The sequence below is a fragment of the Pleurodeles waltl genome, chromosome 1_2 (genome assembly GCF_031143425.1).
Source record: "Pleurodeles waltl isolate 20211129_DDA chromosome 1_2, aPleWal1.hap1.20221129, whole genome shotgun sequence".
NCBI classification, from domain to species: Eukaryota; Metazoa; Chordata; class Amphibia; order Caudata; family Salamandridae; genus Pleurodeles; species Pleurodeles waltl.
In genome coordinates, this window is record NC_090437.1 from 1,163,691,697 (window position 1) to 1,163,713,791 (window position 22,095).

At 45.3% G+C, this 22,095-nt stretch overlaps 1 protein-coding gene and 1 long non-coding RNA gene across 13 annotated transcripts in view; one reads left to right on the forward strand and one right to left on the reverse strand.

Moving 5' to 3' along the window:
- The window catches only part of JAKMIP1 (janus kinase and microtubule interacting protein 1), a 1,798,968-nt gene that overhangs the window by 145,681 nt on the left and 1,631,192 nt on the right, over nucleotides 1–22,095 (reverse strand). The gene's annotated exons all lie outside the window — the stretch shown is intronic.
- The window catches only part of LOC138249073 (uncharacterized), a 181,502-nt gene that overhangs the window by 103,381 nt on the left and 56,026 nt on the right, over nucleotides 1–22,095 (forward strand). For 3 of the 5 annotated variants that reach the window (XR_011194702.1, XR_011194705.1, XR_011194711.1), the window contains one exon: nucleotides 2,008–2,091. The exons of the other annotated variants lie outside the window; for them this stretch is intronic. This is a non-coding gene — a long non-coding RNA (uncharacterized lncRNA). The remainder of the gene's footprint in view (nucleotides 1–2,007; nucleotides 2,092–22,095) is intronic. 5 annotated transcript variants of the gene reach the window in all.

Genomic DNA, 22,095 nt, shown 5'->3' on the forward strand with positions numbered 1-22,095 from the left:
TGGAGATTCTTCTCAAGCAGGAATATACCACAAAGCCCAGTCTTTGTCCCCTTTCACAGGAAGAAGGAGCAACTGCAGGATAGCCCAACAAAGCACTGTCACAGGCAGGGGAAGCACTTCTCCTCAGCTCTTCTCCTTGGCAGAGGTTCCTCTTGAATCCAGAAGTGATCTAAAGTCTGGGGTTTTGGGTCCACTACTTAAACCCCTTTCTGCCTTTGAAGTAGGCAAACTTCAAAGAAAACTCTCTGTTGTTCACAAGATCCTGCCTTGCCCAGGCTAGGCCCCATACACACACCAGGGGGTTGGAGACTGCATTGTGTGAGGGCAGGGACAGCCCATTCAGGTATGAGTGACCACTCCTCCCTCCACTCTAGCACAGATGGCTCATCAGGATAGGCAGGCTAGACCCCAGCTCCGTTTGTGTATCTGTCTAGAGGAGAGGTGCAAACAGCTCAACTGTGAAACTGAGCCAGACACAGAATCCACAAATAGGCAAAGTCATAGAATAGTTTAAGCAAGAAGATGCCTACTTTCTAAAAGTGGCATTTTCAAACTAACAATCTAAAAAACAACTTCACTAAAAGAAGTATTTTTAAATTGTGAGTTCAGAGACCCAAACTCCATATTTTCACCTGCTCTCAAAGGGCATCTGCACTTTAAAGTTATTTAAAGGCACCCCCTATGTTAACCTATGAGAGAAATAGGCCTTGCAACAGTGAAGACTACATTTAGCAGTATTTCACTGTTAGGACATGTAACACACATCAGTACATGTCCCACCTTTAACATACACTGCACCCTGCCAATGGGGCTACTTATGGCCTACCTTAGGGGTGCCTTACCTGTATGAAAAAGTAAAGTTTAGGCCTGGCAAGAGGGTACTCTTGCCAAGTCAAATTGGCAGTTTAAGACTGCACACACAGACACTGCAGTGACAGATCGGAGCCATGTTTGCAGGGCTCCTAATGTGGGAGGCACAACCAGTGCTGCAGGCCCACTAGTAGCATTTGAATTACAGGCCCTGGGCACCTCTAGTGCACTTTACTAGGGACTGACTAGTAAATCAAATATGCCAATAATGGATAAACCAATCAACAATGCAATTTACACAGGGAGAGCATATGCACTTTATCACAGGTTAGCAGTGGTAAAGTGCCCAGAGTCCTAAAGCCAACAAAAAAGGTCAGAAAAACTAGGAGGAAGGAGGCAAAAGGTTTAGGGATGACCCTGCGAAAAGGGCCAATTCCAACACATGTAGACACTGATATTGTGCTATTGTCTTTTCCTATGACATACAGAATTATGTTTTCCTAACTCATATTAATTAGGCCTCAGTTTGGGGTCTTGTAAACGTTTTTTTTTTAATGGATGTCTTCCCCCTTCACATTTCACAGTTCAATATTTCTGCACATACAGTCAAGCCGAGACAGGTTTGTTTATTTCCATTGACATTGCTCTTGCTGTCTCTATGAAGTCTTTCTATCATGGTCCTAATAAGGTATCATTTTTCGAGTACCTTCTTCTAGCACACTAAACCCTATTCATCTATAATAGTTTGCTGCAGATTATGTATCTAGTTTGTCCTCCTGTCTCTGGATGACATTAGCATAGAGTGAGCAGAATCAAAATTCATGTAGTAGGATAGCACTTTAGTTCCAAGGCAGTATGAAGTTTAATAAAACTGCTCTGATTTGCTAATATTGTTATACATGTGTTGACACCATGATCAATCTGCACTTTCTCTTCTGTTTTATGAGAAGATATCCTACATAAACCGCTTGTTTTGGGGGTGAGCCAGAAGACTTTCCAATTCTACTAGGGACATTGTCCATTTTTATATTGAGTTTGCTGCTCATTTAGGACATAGAATTATTTTGATTTTGCCATTATTCTGTATGCTATCCTTTTGAATGTTATAATAAATCTTGAAAATGTATTCCGCTGATCTAGTAGTCAATTATTGATTGGACCCTTAGTGAAGTAACTGTATTTTTGATTTGTTGGTAGGTGCCTTACCTTGGGGACACATTACCATACAGAATGGAGACTTAACATTGTCTGCAATTCATCAATCGGTGGGCATTTTTTTAGGTAAAATTTTGAGATATAAAATCTTACGGGTTCAGATATTTTAATTACTTACTTGTGTTTAGCGTGTACTAGGCCCAAACCCAAAGAATGTCACTGTTGTACAGTAAAATTAGCAACAACAGGAACATGACTAAAACATGTATAAGCAGGTTTTACCAGGATGAAAAGCGAAATTGCAATGTATTAGAATGACAGTACGAGTTGCAAATGTCTTTTCAACTGGCAATGCCAGCATTACCAATGCTTGTGAATCACAAGGAGAAGCCAATGAAAAAGAGGTATGCAGTTAACAAAGTAGTGAAAGGTTACTGGCTGCCCTTATGAGTTTGTAAGCAGTATCATAGTGTCCAGTGGGGGCAACTTTCACTGGGCAAATGACAGCTGTGGACATCAGGGCAGCAGAGAGGAATCCCATCAAACCCACCATGCTCCCACAATGACTCTCAGAGCGAGTAAATACAAATATATATTCAAGTTTTCCATCTTAGTGTTTTGAATATCACTCAAATAAAGAAGTCCTCATATCGATCTTTGTTACAGGGACAAATTATTAAAGCTCTGCCTAAACCAAACAACACCCTTGTTTTCTAAGTACCGACTGCGAATTAATTCCAAATGGCTTCAGTGTACATAGGGACTTTCAGTTGTCCATCAGCAGCAACAATTACTAATAGAAACGAAATTGCTAACCTGGGAGCTAGAGACACTCAGGGTCCATGATGCCTACTCCAGGGGTCTGCAACTGATTAAAAAAGTAAACACTAATAGCAGATTAATAATGTCCACATACTTAAAAAACAAATTCCAAAACTGAAAAAATTGTAACTTTCTTTAACTGTGAAGGAATGTAAAATTGGAGGGTAGAAAAGAATGGGTCTATTTACGAGAAGGTCATTCAGGGCAGCGCAGAAAGTCACTTTGCTGCGCTCGACTGCGTGACAAGGAAAGGGCAGGAATACACCATATTTAAGGCTATGAAGCGCATTTCTGCCTGGTGCCAATGCAGGCACCCTTGTACAGTGCCTGTGTTGCATGCAGGACTGTTTTTGTGCAGGAAGGGACAATATCCTGCACAAAAACAATCCTTAAAGACATATTCCTCTTTCTATATGTGCTACAGAAAGGAGGAAGTAATGAGGAGAAATAAATAAAGAAATCTCTCCTCCTTACGTCTCATCTGAGAAGGTGTATCTTTTTGGCGTAGTCCCAGTTCTGATAAATCTGGGAATGTATCAAAATCATGGGAGTTGCATGTTCTCCTTCAACTCCCATGTCCCACGGTGGATAGTGTAAGAGCGATGCAAACTGGCTCATAAATAGACCCCTGGGGCAGCACAAGTATAGAAAACAGTATTATGATAAAAAGTGCTTAGTTTGAGCCGGTTGCAGGTAGGGCCCACAAGCACTATTTTTGGGGACTGGCACCTATTTTTCCTAAACAGACTTTGCTCCAGAGAAACAGAAAGAAAGAAAAATACAAAGAGGAATAGAAAGTGGAAGAAAAAGACAGAAAACATTGACAAACGAAGAAAGCAGGAACCTCCAAGAGTGAGATAAACAGAGAGGGAGTGTCTGGGAGTGAATTAAAGTGGCATCAACTATATGCAGTCATGGTATTTAGCACCCCAACCTTCAACTGTATTGGTCCCTGACTTCTGAGCCTAGTACTTATTGTTTTACAAACTAAGCACTAATTATGGATGACTGCTGGCTTCAATTGAAGCACTAGTATTCACCAACAAAAATAGGGCTTGCATTGAAAGCAAAAATGCTAATGCAATAAGCTAAATACTCATTTTGAAACACTCAAATCTTCCCTTTGAAATTAAACTTTTTATTTCTGTACATCTTTTTGTTTGTGAATAAAACTTTTTATTTCATAATTTATGTATTAGTTTAATGTGATTCTGTCGTTTTGTATTCAAACTGTAGAAATTGCTTAAGTGGGGGAACCCACCTTCCAGTTGTGCTTCAGTGGGGGTCCACAGCCTTCAGAAGATTAAGAGCCGCTGTAAAAGAAGCTCAAGATTTGTTCTAACTACAAAGCATTACAAACAAAATTAACTCACAACCGCAACAGACGGCATCCGCTCCCTGCTGGACAAGGGAGAGTCGGCGGCACTCATTCTGCTAGACCTCTCGGCGGCCTTCGTCACAGTCTCCCATCACACCCTGATACGAAGACTCCACGAAGCTGGCATCAGAGACAAGGCCCTCAACTGGATCCAATCCTTCCTCTCGGGCAGAACTCAACGAGTGAGACTCGCCCCCTTCCTCGCAGACCCCACACCCACCACCTGCGGAGTTCCTCAGGGATCCTCCCTCAGCCCCACGGTGTTTAACATCTACATGGCCCGCTAGCCACCATCGTCAGAAGCTACGGAATCAACATCATCTCCCACGCCGACGACACCCAACTCGTCCTCTCCCTCTCCAACGAACCCAACAAAGCCAGACACAACTTCCACGAAGGCATGGAAGCAGTCACCAACTGGATGAGAAACAGCTGCCTTCAACTCAATGCAAACAAGACAGAAGTATTCATCATGGGCCCTCAACCCAACGCATGGAACAACTCCTGGTGACCACCCACCCTCGGAAACCCGCCCACCCCACCAGCCAAGCCCGCAACCTCGGGATTATCCTGGACTCCAATCTCAGCATGAACCATCAAATCAACTCACTCACCTCCACCTGCTTCCGCACCCTCGGCCTCCTATGCAAGTCCTTCAAATGGATCCCCCTCGAACATAGAAAGACCATCACACACGCCCTCATCACCAACAGACTTGACTATGGCAACGCGCTCTACGCTGAAATCAACAAGAAACTCATCCGCAGACTACAAAACATCCAGAACGCCGCCAGACTGGTCCTCGACCTACCTTAACACTGCGACATCTCGCAAAATCTGCGTACACTGCACTGGCTTCCCATAGAGAAAAGAATCACCTTCAAGATCCTGACCCATGCACATAAAGCCCTCCACAACACCGGACCAGCCTACCTGAACCAGCGTCTCAACCTCCACATACCTCACAGGACCCTACGCTCAGCCCAGCTGTCCCTGGTAGAAGTACCCCACATCAGGAAAACCAGAACAGGAGGACACTCCTTCTCCTACCTCCTTGCCACCGCCTGGAACGCCCTTCCTCTCCACATCAGACAAACCACCTCCCTCCTCAGCTTCACGAAGGAACTGAAGACAATACTTTTTTTGAGAACTACCTCACCAGTGAGCGCTACACTTCACCCCCCCCCTCAGTGCCTGGAGACCCTAACGGGTGAGTAGTTGTGCTTTCCAAGCATTGACTGATTGATTGAACTCACATTTTAATGCTAGTTTCTGAAAATAGTTACCAAATTTTACCTCATTAAAGTGATGCAAAGTCTCACAAGGGTATTTACTATCCAGTGCAAAAGGTGTTTTTTTCTCAGTGCAAAAACTGCTTTCTTCCTCTTGCAATACCTTACGATAAGGGGATAACGTGGGGGCAGATCAGCCAAGTACCAATAAGTTTTTTTTTTATAAAGATTTTTTTATTTATTTTAGAGAAGAACAAAAAAGAAAAAACACAACGAAAATACATCATAGCGATGAATAAAAACACTCATATAACAATACCATAGCGCCCTCCTCACGATGTACCAATTGCCCCTTCCGTCCCGCTCGTCCTGTGGGTCCTGGGGTCTTACCAGGTCCACAGCCTACCTAAAGTCTATAGGGTGAGATTTAGGTTGTTGGGGTTTATATAGTTTTGGTCCCTGCATTGTAATACTAGAGTGGATTAGTTTGATGACCCCTGTTGAAGCCACGCCTGAAGGAGATCGGTCTGCGTTCCACCCCGTCTGGCCTGGGTTCGGCCCCTCCCCCACACAGAGCAAGGATTGCCGCCCCCCAGATCCCGGGTGGTTTATTCTTTGGGGGGGTTGCATGGTGATTTCTGCTATCTTAGGTTAATCAGTCAGCCAGTAGACCCATCCAACTCCCCCACACTCTGTTATGTTTTTCAGGGCAACCTCTCGCCTCGTACACCATTTTTTCACAACCTGCACACCAATCCACTCCTCGCCTCCATTTGCTAAGGGTCGGCGCTTTTGCGGCCTTCCATTCCGACATGATGTCTCTTTTTGCTACCAAACAGGCTACTCCCAGGAATGTACGCTTCGACCTGTTCAGCCCTGTCTCGCCCATTGCCCCCAGTAATAGTGGAGTCGGGGATAGTTCCACCGTTGATTGCATTACTTCGGAGATCTCCCCCAAAACTGACCTCCAGTATGCCTCTATAATTGGGCAGGCCCAGACCATGTGGAAGAAGTCTGCTCCCGGTTGAGTGCACCGGGGTTCGTCCGTAGGTCGAAGATTCGCCCTGTGGAGTCTTTTAGGGGTAAGGTAGGCAGTGTGTAAATAGAGGGCCTGTAGCAATTGAAATCGTGTAGATATGGCCAGTGTTCGGGGGGCCATTAGTGCCTCTCTCCAGTCTAAGTCATCCATGGGGCCCACCCAGCCCTCCCATTTCCGGCGGAGTTCCTCGAGGGGAGGGGATGTGTTATCAAGGCTGGAGCGATATATTTGGGTTGTGCCCCCTTTGTTTAAATACCCCATCATAACTTTTGCTTCCAGTGGGCTATACTCTGGGATGTTGTCTCCTGGTCGTACATGTACCATTAGAGCGTGTCTGAGCTGTAGATATTTGTGGAACTGGGTGTTGTTTAGGGAGTATGTTTTCTGGAGCTCTTCAAAGGGCCGAATGTGTGAGTCGCCCCAGATGTCACCTAGTGTAGTTATCCCAATATTTTCCCACTTTCGAAAGCCCACTAGTGTGGAGATTTCCTTTAGCCATTTCCCCTGCCAGAGAGGTGTCTGAAGAGATAGGCGAGCCCACCAACCCGTGGGCCTCTGTGCTGTTCGCCATCCTGTAAGAGCCAGTCTGGTCACCTCTGGGATAGATTGGGGGATCACGCCTCCATACAGGGTGTTGAAAACCCCGTTGTAGCCCATCTCCTGAAGTTCCAATCTGTACGCAGGGTCGGACCATCCCCCCGATAGCCAGTCGTTAATCACCAGTAGGTGTGTGGCTAGGTAGTAAAAATGGATGTTGGACATTCCCAGACCCCCCTCGTATATGTTTCTTTGACATGTGGCAAAGGCTAGTTTGGGATGGGAACCGTGCCACAAGAATTGGCGTGCCGTAGTCTCGACTTCGGTGAACCATTTCCGTGGGATTAGGTGTGGGAAGTTTTGTAGTTGGTATAGGAATCTGGGGAGCACCATCATTTTGTATAGAGCTATTCTCCCCAGTGTGTTGAGTGGCAGATTCTGCCAGCGCTGAAGGTCTTTTCTGGAGTTTTTAAGGAGCGGTGTAATATTTAGTTCCCAAGCCAGCTCAGGAAGAAGAGCTATGTAAACCCCCAGGTATTTGAAACTATTGCGACGGATTGGGATGTTTTTCTGCCAGCTTACACAGTCTCTCGAGGGGTGGAGTGGGATACCAATAAGGTTTAATGCAAATGCCATGTAATAAGCTAGCAGATTGGACTTTGCATCAAAAACTAATGCCTCCTTAAAGCAAATGGTAACAAGGCATAAAGCATTTATTTTGCTAAAAGTTGTCATACATTGTATGTGTGCGCTAGTGCACAACTGACAACTGCTGTGAGGGAGTTTATCTAGGCATAGGAATGGTTTGAGGACAAATCTTATGCTACACAGAGGGGCAGATTTACAAGAAAGTAGCACATCTGTCCCGTTGTGCCATTTTTCTTGCGTCCCCCAACTGCCACCTAACAACACCATGGTTGCACCGTATTTATTAACATTTTTGATGCTATTGTGGTGCTTTGCTGCACTAGCATCAAAAGTTTTGATGCTAGTGCAGCAAAGCACAGAGAGGCCCGTAGGTCAATATGGGTGTGACATTTCAATGCCTGCCTTGGGTAGGAATTAAAAGTGACAGAAACAATTGCGCAGTGAAATGCTGTAAATTTCACTGCACCATTTTTGCAAGCATCCCTGCGTCGCAACGTACCCCGTGCATACCTTATGCCAGACACATATAAATGCCTGACGCATGGAAATCTGGCGCAGGCGAAAGGCAACCTTAGCGCTGCCTTAGTGTTAAATCAATTATGCTAGGGCGACGCAAGGTGGTGCAAGGGGCTTGTAAATATGCTCCAAAGTACACTCATCTCTACACCAATGTGCGAGGTTGGACTTTTAGCAAGGCAGCGTGTTTGTGTGCAAGTGGAGATGATATCAGCAGCATGGCAATGTATGTAGATCTGATTCTGCACTGTATTTTCCCCATGGTGCAATGCAGCACCTTGGTTGCTATGCTGCATTATGTGAAAAAACAGTAAATCTGGATTGTATGTCCCAAGCTGTGATACCTTCCCATTAACAACAGGAAGTGCCATTCAGGAGTATTCTCCCACATGATGATGAATAGCCTTTAGAGATGATGTTCACTTTATCTGGGAGGAGGGCCAAGTGTTGAGACACTTCAGCGTACAATGCTGAACATTTTTTGGAAAATGTTTATGATCCAACTCCCCTCCGCCCTCTCTTGCCTTCTAAGCCGAACCTTTCCGCTCTTTTTCTTCAGTTATTCTTTCTGCTCTTATGTACTTTTCATAAAGTTTGAGTCTGAACAGTTTACACGTGAAAGTCTCCGTACTCAGTTTCTGATAATGGCCCATAAGAGTGAGGATTAGTTTGACACGAAATAAAAATGATTTTCCTGACTATGAGGAGGGTTCATAGAGATTCTGAGAGATGATTGGAACTCTAGGGAGGGGAGAAACGTATAATTTTGCAAATCGCATCTCACCTTTGTATAATACCCTGAGAGATTAACAAGATACACATAACGTATTTTGAAACGCTTTAACCTTCCCATTTCAATTAACATTTCGATTTCTGTACCACGTTTTGTCCATGAATTAAACACATATTTCAATGCTTCCTATATTTGATTAATTCATACTTGTTTCTGTAGTTATGTGTTTTGGTTTGCAGTTCAAGTTGTAGAAATTATAAACTAACAGCAATAAGGGGCATATTTACAAGGAGTTGGCGTAGGGTAGCACTGCAAGTCTTTTCGCTGCACTGCCCTAGGCCAATTCGAAAGGGCAGCATCTTGTCGTTTTAGCCACTGCAGGTGCACAAATTGCTGCCTAGCACCAACACAGGCAATCTTGCACCATGGTGCAAGGGTTTCTGCATTGTTGGCAGGATTATTGTTGTGCAGGAAGGGACACCTTCCTGTACAAAAACAATCCATGGAGGATTTTTCCTTTTTTTTCACACAAGGAAAGAGCAAAAAACAAGGAGAAATAAAGATATTTCCCCCCGCTATGCCTTCCTGGGCAGGCATACAGTTTTGATGCATTCCCAGGGCTACAGATCCTTGTAAATCTGGGAATACCCTAATATCCAGGAGTGTTGCATGGAAAACCCCACCGGGCCACCAATGGAACGCCCCCCTGACGCAGAGAAAGGCAATACAGCAGCCTGCAATGTTGCCTTACACCATATCAACAAGGCCTTGAAAAGCCATGCAAAGTGGCTTTGCATGGCCTCGTAGATATGGGTCTGCACTCTGTGCCGCCAGAAAACAAAATGATGCACCGGTGGCACAAGGGGCTTGTAAATAAGCCCCTATACATGTTAAATGATAAATTGGTCATTTTAAATTCTAGCACAGATTTGAGAAATGCTTCCTCACTCCTTCTATCCGCAAATAACAATGATCTGAGCATGTGACTAAGCAGGTCATTTCACAAAATGACTGATGGCACTTGGAAGCATCAAATTGACAGGTGGGTTACTCTGCTATATTTTCACAGTGACTCCAGTGATGCCCGATTAATGGGTCACTGGTAGGGGTAGGGTGAAATTGTGGTTTTATTACTACTAGAAGAGCCCATGAAAATATCTGACTTGGCATAGCTATCCAAAACTACAGGCCATTTGGGACTGCTGCCTCTGTTGACCCACAGATAAGGATTTGGGACTGCTTCTCCATTAATAGTGTGTGAAGGGTCTAGGGCAGTATCTTGTGTCCTGAAGCCATATAATATGTCAATGTACCATAAGCAGAAAGTAGTACCAACATTAGTGATCATTCCAAAAGAATGTATGAAAGGATTATGAAATCAGCAACACAAAAGTCTTGAGGTATTCAGCATATTTAACCACTGAATAGGAACAATATGTCTGTGTATCATTGACCAGGTATGCTACAAAACAGCAAATTACTTGTCTTTGGTAACACTAGTTTGGTAACATTGTTTCTGCCTCTTCCCATAAATTCCAAAATTTCCATAGGTAATAAATTAGATCAGAACCTTTTGGTGCAATATCGATCATCAGTACGAGATAGCATTGCTCAGTTATAGGTGTGAATCCACAAGGCCCTATATTTGGTGACATAACAGACAGTGACGTTGGTTCGGATAAATATGTTTTCATGCCGTACCAAGGCTAAAGACAGATATAACAATAAAGTAAAATAACACTCAGTGAGGAGAGGCAGGAGTGCTCTAAAGAATTGGCTCGGAGATGTGTAACCATCAGAAAGACTGTTGCAGAAAAAAGTGACTTCTTCTAATCAACACCTTTTTCCATAGATTCTTTGTATGAACCACTACTAGTGTAGTCCTCATCAGTGGGGGAAAGAAAAACAAAAAGAAAATACCACAACTAAACAAGGAAGCTCTGAAGTACAACCCTAACAAATTAAGATTACTCTTTCAATTGAATATTAAAACTATATTGTTTACAAAAATAAAGGAAGTCCGGGTAGCAGCTCATCTATTGTTCCAAATCAGAAAACAACACAACAGAACTGAAATATTACATACTGGCGCTTTTCTCTTCCAGCTAAGCTAAAAATTTAAGAATATGCCTATTTGAGCGTGTAAACAATCCAAATCCTTCTAATGGCACCAATCAGAAATGTTCCACCACCTGTTGCAACAAGGAATACATCCATTACATGTAGATGTTGTCATGGAATCCCTTTAGGGCTTAGTTTGGGCATTTTTATTCTAGCTTCAGGCCTGCGCCCTTTTACCTACATACACTTTTTACTCATATAATTCATTTTATTATATTTTAGCATGGTTTGCTTTTAACAGTGTTGTTTTTATTTTCTAATCAACTGCCTTTCTGCAAAAGCATTGTTGTTAGTTTCTATATACAACATTTTGCTCTGTACCCTGTTCAAGGCTGTCATTGCATGATAGCGTACTTGGTATTATTGCCGGTCCAAGATCTATGATGTCCACCGTCTGACTACAGACATATTATCATGTCTGGCCTGTTCTCATAACACAACATGTTTTGTTATATAAATACCACACAGGCCAAAGAAGGGGAGAGGGGGCATTCCAGTCAGCCATCTTATGCTGCGTGCCACTTCGTCTACAGCTGCACTGATCTTGGCCTTGTCTCCCCAGCCAACCGAGAGAACTGCCAGCAGAACAATAAGCAGACCCCTGCTGTTTCAGGTTTGGGGTTGCGGCTCTTTCCATAGACTAGTACTGGCAGAACGGCTAACTCTGCTATGCTCTCATGTTGGATGCTAGAAGTGTAGGTAGGAATTCTTAGACTGATGATTAGATGAGGATGCTGGGACTGCTTATCTGTTTAACGGTCACAATTATTACTGTGTTATTTTTCATCTTCCTAATAATTGCAGCTCTGGCTTTTTATCATAGAATGCAGTCCTTTCAACAAATCCATTGAAACCTATCATGCATTCCTTTGTCTGCCTTTGCATGCTTGAGACTTGTGCAAATGAGAGAAAGGGTAAGATCTGTTCCACTACAACTTCCCTGAGGAGTCCATTGGCCGCATCAGAGGATACTCGTCCTGAACAAAAGGAGAAAATACATGCGTTTTGAGCTCCTAAAACCCACAAAGTGGACTCTTTGTGAGGAACAATGACTATCTGTGACATTTGCCAATGCTAATCTCCATGGACATCCTACTCTTTTCTTCAGCTCTGGGATCCACTACCAAGAGCAACAGTCTGCACCAACCGCCAACACGAAGCTTCCTCGATGGCTGACTTCACATGAAACAGCGCCTGTGTGTGACACCCATTTGCTTCTTGCTCCAACAATGGTCTCCTCTTGTTGACTGCCAACTGCAGATCTACACGTGGACTTGGACTCCGAGAAGATAAAATCTGCAGTGGGACAAACCTGGTCCCAGTATCTGCCCCACACTCCATCACAGTTGGCCTGAATTTATGACCTTGATCTAGGGCTAGAGCACCCAGATAACCACAATGGGCATCTTGTGCTTTTTGGTGCTATTTTCACTAGATGTTTTAAAAATGACTTTTGTGGTACACCCTGGCAAAGATTGCGTTTATTATTTGAGTGAGACTTTCATCCCTCTTAACTAATAACCCAATTTCTTACAGTAGACATCTAACTTGCACATACACATTTCTTTACTTCTAATATTAATTTCACCTCATGCCTCTGTCAACCATCTCTGGACACTCTCTGCCACTTTATCTCACACATTCAGTTCTTTTTCATCCTCAGTTTTTTCTTTGGGCCTCTTTCTCATCCTTCTTTTGACCTTTTGTGTTTTTCTCTCTTCTGCTCTGGGTGAAGTTCTAATGAGGAAGCATAAGCACCATTCCCCAAAAATGAGTTCTGGTGGCCCCCACCTGCAACCACAGACTCAAAAAACGTGCTGAATTTAGCTTTTCTCTATAGTTCGTACTGGCCTCACGACCCTTGGGTCCCTGTCGAAGTGTACACATGCTCTCTGGTCCCATGGATCTTGTGCCACCTTTCTTTTTTAAGGCCACTAATTTCAAGTCTGATTCCAATTATATTATGCCGTCATGTTTGAGGCGCGTAGTTTGTGCAACACTCAATTTGTAGCTTCTCTCCACTTCACTAATTCAAACTGCTACTGCAAGACATTGCTACGCTCCTTTATCCATTAGTAGTGCCAGGACTATGAAGCTGCGTTCTGTTGTTTTGACTATGGTATCAGGCTAACCAGGCAGATATTTGCTTCATTCAGGACAATGGCACAAACATGTGTATGTATCTTCTTAATGACGTTGTCCCTTTGCCTCTTGCATTTTTATGCTTTGCCTTTCGATTCTGTCATCTAAACACTATTTCCATGGTCCTATGAAGTATGGGGTCACAAGCACTCATCACTGTTCCATACATAGGATTCAGGTTATGATCTTTCTTTCTTCCTTCCTTTTCTTTTGCTATGCAGCATTGTCTTTGTGGTAGTGTACTTTGGATTGTCAGGCCATTGTGTATGACAGCTTGCATCCATTTAGAGTTTAGGCTGCAGTCTGTCAGATGATGGAGTCAGAGGTCATGAGAGTAATGTCCATTTGTGATTGTTGATCCATCTCAGTTCCTCCCCAAAGGGTTGCACTGGTTGATGTTGTTTGAAGTCTTGATTTCTGGTGTTTGGCGAACGTGAGTCTGATTTCAATTGAGTCGTTCTTATTTCCAATCATCCATGAATGTAAATTACTTCCCTTGGAAATGTAGATCATGCGGTACTCGGCAGGATTGATAAAGAGTCATGGCTCTTTTCTGGATCTCTCTAGACCTGCTGCACCAGTATTTTGCGGGCCGCACTACCACGTATCCTGTCTTGTTGATGTAAAACATTCTTGCAGTATTGTCTATTACAGTCTTAACCTGCTTGCTCTGTACCTAGAAAAGGAATTATTTAACCGCTCACTCACATTTCTCAATTTAACTCCAAAAAGATATGAAGAGAAAGACAAGAGTCTGTACGTACTGTCCATTTCATATTTATGCAACTGCTGTCAAAATCAGCACCCCATACTAGGAATACATTGATATAGTCGAGGCCTGAGACTACATGTGCATGACTGGCTCTACTGATGAGAGATTATTAGCACAGGCCCACTATTTCAGTTCAGACAAGCGAGCAGGGAATTAATACCTTACATCTACTAGATGGCTATACATCTGACTGCGCTACAAGCAAAAACGTATTTGCTGCGTTCACTGTCTCAAATGAACCTTTCAACATTAGAAATATGGAAGACTCAGATAAAATAGCATCAATCGCACCGGCTGAGCAGAACTCTTTGTATACAAAGTCATCATCTTCTGAGGACTCTCCAGTCTTCCCATTGAAGGAAATGCAGAAATGCTTTGGGTATCCAGGATTACACTTCTGAGTTTTAGATTCACACTTAAAAGACTTAGGGGCATATTTATACTCTGTTTGCGCCGGAATTGCGTAGTTTTTTTTTACACAATTCCGACGCAAAACTAACTCCATATTTATACTTTGGCGTTAGACGCGTCTAGCGCCAAAGTCCATGGAGTTTGCGTAATTTTTTAGCGTGGACACCTACTTTGCGTTAATGATATGCAAGGTAGGCGTTCCCGTCTAAAAAAGTGACTCCGAGGCATGTGCGTCGTATTTACACTCCCGGGCAAAATTCATGCCTGGGAGTGGGCGGGTCAAAAAAAATGACATCCAGCCGCTTTTGCGCCGTTTTTTAGCGCCTGGACAAGGCAGGCGTTAAGGGACCTGTGGGCTCGGAAGGAGCCCAGAGGTGCCCTCCCATGCCCCCAGGGTCACCCCCTGCCACCCTTGCCCACCCCAGGAGGACACCCAAGGATGGAGGGACCCATCCCAGGGAACTTAAGGTAAGTTCAGGTAAGTATTTTTGTAAAAAAAAATTGTGGCATAGGGGGGCCTGATTTGTGCCCCCCTACATGCCACTATGCCCAATGACCATACCCAGGGGACAGAAGTCCCCTGGGCATGGCCATTGGGCAAGGGGGCATGACTCCTGTCTTTGCTAAGACAGGAGTCATTTCAATGGGGGTTGGGAGTCGAAAAAAATGGCGCAAATCGGGTTGAGACGAAAAATTTGCCTCACCCTGACTTGCCCCATTTTTTGGCGCCCAAGCTCCATATTCCCATATGCCGGCGCTGCCTGGTGTACGTCATTTTTTTTCACGCACACCAGGCAGCGCCGGCGACTAACGCCGGCTAACGTCATTCAATAAATACGGCGCCCGCATGGCGCTTCAGAATGGCGTTAGCCGGCGCTAATTTTTTTGACGCAAAACTGCGTTAGCGCAGTTTTGCGTCAAAAAGTATAAATATGGCCCTTAGACCCATATTTATACTTTATAAGCGCAGCATTTGCGTCGTTTTTTGACGCAAAATCGGCGCAAACTTACAAAATACAATTGTATTTTGTAAGTTTGCGCCACTTTTGCGTTAAAAAGCGGCGCAAATGCGGCGCTAAAAAAGTATAAATCTGGGCTGGAAAAGAACAGAATGTGCAAGAGGGCGATCGTGGTTTAAACACTAGTTCTGGGGTATTCTGTTTTGGTACGCAGTTGTCCAGATATTCATAAGGATAAACAAAGAATAAGGTGCACCACTATTACTATCAACACGTTTGTGCGAACTTTAGGGACTGACAGAAGGCCAAATGGCAGACTTGTTAACGTTCATCACTCATCACAAACTTTATATATTTTCTGTGATAGCTTTTGACTGGAATGTGAAAATATGTGTTAAAATTCGGGCTCCAGGGCCCAGGGGTCACTGTAGGATACATTATTCCCATGTTTTTCTCCAGAGAGGTGGCGTGCGTGTTGCCCAATCCCCAGACTATATTTACCAAGGAGAGGGCCAGGTCACCATCCCCGACATCCGTAAGCAAGAAGGAGAGGGGACGACATGGCACCCCCAGTAGTGAGCAGGCTCCCTTTGCCAGCGGCTGGGGGGAACGGGCAGCCACCACAATTACAGAAATCCCTGCCTGCTGTAAGCAATCTGCTCCCACGGCCGCACATGGAGGTGAGGGCCACACAGGAGCCAGCGGGCAGTGAGGAGTGTGCTTCCACGGCTGCCACCAATGTTTCGAGGCATGGGGGTGCCCAGTCCTAAAAACAAAGGGCAAGATGTATCAAGGAGGCCTTTTGCGAGTCGGAAATAGCGATTTTTAAGAAATCACTATTTCTGATTCGCAAAATGCAATGTATCACATTTGCGAATTGGTAATAAAGATTTCTTAAAAATCGCAAATGCTATTACCAAATCGCAAATTACGATACCGGCCCCATTCGCACCTATGGGCCAGTAGGCCCATATCTGCGAATTTTTTGCATTTCAAAAATTGCGATTTCTGAACCAGAAATCGCAATTTTGGAAATGCAAAACCCCAGGGTGCTGGGGGCCTAAGGACCCCTCTGCTGCACCCCAAAATAATTGTTTGCAACATGTAAGGTGCACACATGCCAAAAGGGCATGTGTTTTACATGTACATTTTAAAAATGCATTTTAGATGCATTTTTAAAATTTGCACATGGTTACCACCAGGTTCAACCTGGTGGTAAATAGCGATTCCTAAATGCCCAAATCACATTTAGGAATTGCTTCTTACACATGCTTAGAAATCGCAAATAAGGAATCCTTATTTGCTATTTCTTATTTAGAGAGTCGAAATTTGCGACTCTCTAAACAGGGTCGCAATTTTAAGGAATCGCTATTTTAGCGATTCCTTAAAATTGCTTTCAGAATGCCTTTAATACATTCTGAAATGGCTTTTTGCATTCGCAAACGGGCATTCGCACCGTTTGCGAATGCAAAAAGCTTTCATACATCTGGCCCAAAAAGTTGTGCAACATGAGGCTGCTTCTCTCCCTGGCACAGTGGGAGAGCCCCATAATGCCATGCAGAGCCTTTGCATTTACATACTTTCCTACTAGCGGTGGCCCGAAAATGGACAGGGAAAAACACCAACATTGAAAGGGATGCATGGAAGGGGTGCAGGAGTGCAGCAGTTCCCACCCAAAAAGTGTTTGAAATATACTGACCATAGGTCTGCAGGAGTCAGAAAACCAGGACCCTTCTGCAATGAATTTTCCTTAATGTTTAGAAACACTCCCAAGGCGGAAGTTTCTGCTCTATGGGTGGGAGTGCAACATGAAGTACATGTTGTATAGTGCCTTCTAGGGGCTTAGTCTATCGTTGCTTCATAGGGCTGTTTTTATGATTGATTGCATTTTCATGGTTGGAAAGATTCTAAAAAGTACATAACATATTTTGCACATTTTACAATGCTTTGTTATCATAATAATGCTGACAGTGCTTATGGATCACAGTGAATAGGCTTTTTTAACAGTCATAAGTGCATTTATAATGATTATTATTATTGGACGCCCATACCCCCGGCCCAGCACCCATGGCATGGGCACTGTCTGCTTTGCAGACTGAGGGCATTTCGAGGGTGCTGGTGTTTTACGGTATTGGCTTCGGCTCCCGCAAGAAAGCTGAGACCAATACCATAGCACTGTTCTCGACGGTCAGCCCAACGGGAACGTCCCAATACAATGTTCTTGCCTGTCAACCCAGTGGAAACATTCCAGTACGACGGGGGGATGCCACCGGCATGACGGCAGCGTCCTCACCGTAAGTTTGGGTGTTGGCTCATTTGATCGCCAAACTCACAATGAGGCCCTGAGGCTTGAATAACTTACAAAGAGCCAATTTGCCTTTGAATGTGAAAAAATATTCGCCGTAGCCTTTGTCCCTACAAGTGAAATAGAGAAGTACAGAGATCTGTTAATATACACCTTGTTATAAAGCCAAAGATTATACATTTGCCTACATTGTTGGCTATTTTTCAGGTGCCTGGATTGGTTGCATGTTGCAGTCAGTGCATAGGCATTAATCCAGATTCCCAACAAATAGTGGAATGTCTTTGTATCTTAAAATAAGAACACAAGTGAAGGGTGGTACAAATCTTTCCAATGAAGCCTTGGAAGAGATACCCCACTGTTTCTCATCTTATAGTACAAGTTACTTACCTTCGGTAACAAAATATCTGGTTGAGACATATTCTAGTTGCAGATTCCTTACCTTTGATCCTCAGACTGGATCCGGAGAATTTTTCTTCGAGCAGTACCTCTGCGCGCCATCAGGTAGCATCAGCCGACTCCACAGGTGTCATTGGCGTCGTGCTCGCCGTGATGACGTCGCAGTCGTATATAGGCGCCACCCCGGCACACTGACATCAGTTTCTTTTCATGACTTTCCACGCCAGTAGCGCAGAGCCATGAATAACACTGAGAGTGGTGCGCCAAAACTAGGGCCCTCAAGGGAAAGTTCCTGTACATAGAAATCAGTTCGCAGTGTGGGGAGGATGGGTGGGTTGTTAAGAAATCTGCAACTAGATTATGTCTTTACCAGATATTTTGTTACCGAAGGTAAGTAACTTGTACATCTGATAGAGACTTCTAGTTGCAGATTCCTTACCTTTGAATAGATACCTGAGCAATACCATTCCCGGTGGTGGGCATGCAAACTAAGATCACACCAAAAAGTCCTGCAGGACCAAGCGGCCAAAGTAGCCGTCCCTTCGGACCTGATTGTCCAGGCAATAGTGCTTGGTAAATGTGCAGAGATGCCCACGTTGCTTCCTGACAAATATCCAGGACTGTAACGCCCCGTGCTAGCGCTGTGGTAGAAGCAGTAGCACTGGTGGAGTGAGCTTGCAAACCTTCAGGGGGTTGCTTTTTAGCCAGAGTGTAGCACATTTTTTATGCATAAGAGTACCCATCTTGAAATGGTCATCTTCTGCACCGCCTTCCTCTTCTTTGCACCCACATATCCCACAAAGAGTTGATCGTCCACCTGAAAGTCTTTGGTATGATCAAGATAGAACGCCAACGCTCTTTTTGGGTCCAGACGGTGGAGTCTCTCCTCTTCATGAGAGGGATGTGGGGTTGCATAAAATGTAGGCAAGGTGATGGACTGTCCGACATGGAAGGGTGTCACAACCTTAGGTTAAAAAGAGGCCCTCATGCGAAGCACCACTTTGTCAGGATGTATGGCAAGAAAACGTGGTTTAGAGCCTGGAGTACACTAACTGCAGGCAGAAGTAATGGCAACTTGAAAGACAGTTTTTATAGTTAAGAGCCTTAGAGGACAGTTGTGAAGTGGTTCAAACGGGGTACACATAAGGTTAGTTAAGACCAGGTTGAGATCCCATTGGGGCATGATGAATGGGATAGGAGGAAAGAGATGTGTGAGGCCTTTAAGGAACCTCCCAACTATGGGAGATTTAAATAAGGAAGGCTGATCAGGTAACCTTAAGAAAGCAGAGATAGCAGAAAGATATCCCTTAAGAGTGCCCAAGGTGGAACCCTGCCGGGCAAGGGAAAGAATAAAGAGAAGAACGTGAGAGAGAGAGGAGTAGATAGAGGATCGACAGAATTGTCGATGCACCATGCCACAAATTTCTTCCAACGGCACGCATATACAGTTTTGGTTGAGGGACGCCTAGCTGCCAAGATAACGTCACAGACTTCGGGTGGCAAGTCAAAAGACATCAACTGTTGCCGCTCAGTCTCCACGCAAGAAGTCGCATAGTTGACAGGTTCGGGTGGAGGACCTTCCCCTGCTGCTGCAACTGAAGATCCTCCTGAAGAGGCAGTCTGATCGGAGGAGCTATGGCCATGTTCAAGAGCTCGGGATACCAGACCCTCCATGCCCAGTCCGGAGCCACCAGTATTACTTGTGCCTGGTCTTGCCTGATCTTCTTCAGAACTCTGGGCAGAAGTGGTATTGGCAGGAAGGCGTACAGGAGACCTGAGTTCCACTCGCGACGAAAAGCGTCGCCGAGCGAGTGCCACCTTGGAAACTCCAACACACAAAACAGCTGACATTGCACGTTCTCTATGGAGGCGAACAAGTCTAACCAAGGTTCTTTCCACTGCAGGAAGAGACCTTGCGCCACCTCCGGATGGAGACGCCATTCGTGGTTGACCATGAGTTTGTCTGCTTTGTCATTCAAGGAACCTGCCAGGTGTTGAGCCACCAGGGAAATGCCCTGATGTTCCAGCCAAGTCCAGAGACGAAGGGCCTCTTGACAAAGAGTCCACGGCCCCACTCTGCCTTGTTTGTTGCAATACCACATGGTGGTGGTTTTGTCTGTGAACACCTGCACTGCTTTCCCCTTGAGGGAGGGAAGAAATGCCTTCAATGCTAGTCGAATCGCTCAGAGCTCCAGATGATTGATATGGAGTCCGGTTTCAGCCGGAGACCAGATACCTCTGATCTCTGCCTATCCCACCCCAGAAGTGACCCATCTGTCATGACCATAAGATCTGGTTGGGGAAAGGAGAGGGGTCTGCCCTTGACCCAATCCTGATTCGTTAACCACCACTGCAGGTCTTTCGCAGTCCCTTCCGAGATCTGGACCTTGTCCGAGAGATTCCCCTGATGCTGCGCCCACTAGAACTTCAGGTCTCACTGCAGAGCCTGCATATGCCATCTGGCATTTTGAGCCAGCAGGATGCAGGAGGCCATGAGGCCCAGCAGCCTTAGAGTAATTTTCACCAAAATCCAGGACAGAGGCTGAAACATCGTTGTCACAGCCCGAATATCCTGGACTCACTTTTTGGGAGGATATGCCCGAAACTGCACTGTATCCAGAACAGCTCCGATGAAAGGGAGCATGTGAGAAGGAGTCAGGTGTGACTTCAGCACGTTGATAGTGAACCCCAGCGAATGCAAAAGATTTGCCGTAGTCTGGAGGTGGGAGACGACTGTCAGGGGCGATTTCACCTTCAACAGCCAATCGTCGAGGTAGGGGAAGACTGGGACCCCTAGCCTGTGCAGATGAGCTGCCACCACTACCATCCCTTTCATGAACACCTGAAGGGCACTGGTAAGTTCAAAGGGGAGCACGGTAAACTAAAAGTGCTCGTGACCTACCATGAATCGTAGGTAATGCCGTTGGGCTGGCAAGACCGGAATGTGGAAGTATGCGTCTTGTAAGTCCAACACTACCATCCAAACTCCGGGATCCAGGGCAGATAGGACCTGAGCCAATGTCAACATTTTGAACTTCTCCTTTTTTAGGAAGAGATTGAGGGACCGAAGATCTAATATAGGTCGAAGACCTTTGTCCTTTTTCGAAACCAGAAAGTAGCTGGAATAGCAACCATGACCTACTTCTGGCAACGAAACCCTCTCTATAGCTCCTTTGGCCAAAAGGGCTTGGACATCCTCGCAGAGAAGCACCATATGATCCTCCGATATCTGACTGTATGTAAGTGCCATGGCTGGAGGAGATGTCTCAAAGGGGAGGGAGTAGCCTCTTCGGACAATTTGGAATACCCATCTGTCCTAGGTAATGGCTTGCCATTGGGGCAGGTGATGGCGTATCCTGCCACCTACTAGCTCCTGATGTACCTGCGGACTAGGAAGGCTTGGAGGCTGAGGAGGGGGGGGGGTGGACTGGACAACCCGCTGACTCCCTTATTGCTGGGAACGTGGGATCCTGCGTCCGCGGCCACGCAGGGGCTGTACAGCATGAGTGGGTCTGTGGCCAGGTGGAAAAGGGCGCGGTTGGGTGCCCATTCCGTAGCCACAAAAGGGGAGAAAGGCAGACTACTGGGGTCTAAGTGCAGGTGCGAGGCCAAGGGACCGGGCCGTGGCTCGGGAATCCTTAAGGCACCCAAGCGCCGAGTCCGCCTTGTTTCCGAAGAGACGTGTGCCATCAAAGGGCATGTCCATCAAGGATTGCTGGACATCCCCCGAAAAGCCAGATGTTCTCAGCCAGGCGTGGCTTCTCAATGCCACCGTCAATGCAACCGATCTGCCCAGACAGACGGTCGTATCCAGTCCACAACGAATCATGAACTTAGCTGCATCCCTCCCATCTGTTGCGGCTTGGGGCAGGACAGTCCGGGCCTCCTCTGGAACCTCAGGCAGCACTTGCGCGACCGTATCCCAGAGAGTATGGGAATAGCAGCCTAAAAGGCATGCAGTGTTCACGGACCGCAGCGCTAGACTGTTGGAAGAAAACAACTTCTTCCCCAAATTATCCAGTCTTTTTGATTCCCTAACCAGGGGGTGCGGCAGGGAATGCGCCAGATGAAGAAGAAGCCTGGAGACAAGGCTCTCAGGCGTGGGGTGTTGGGTCAGGA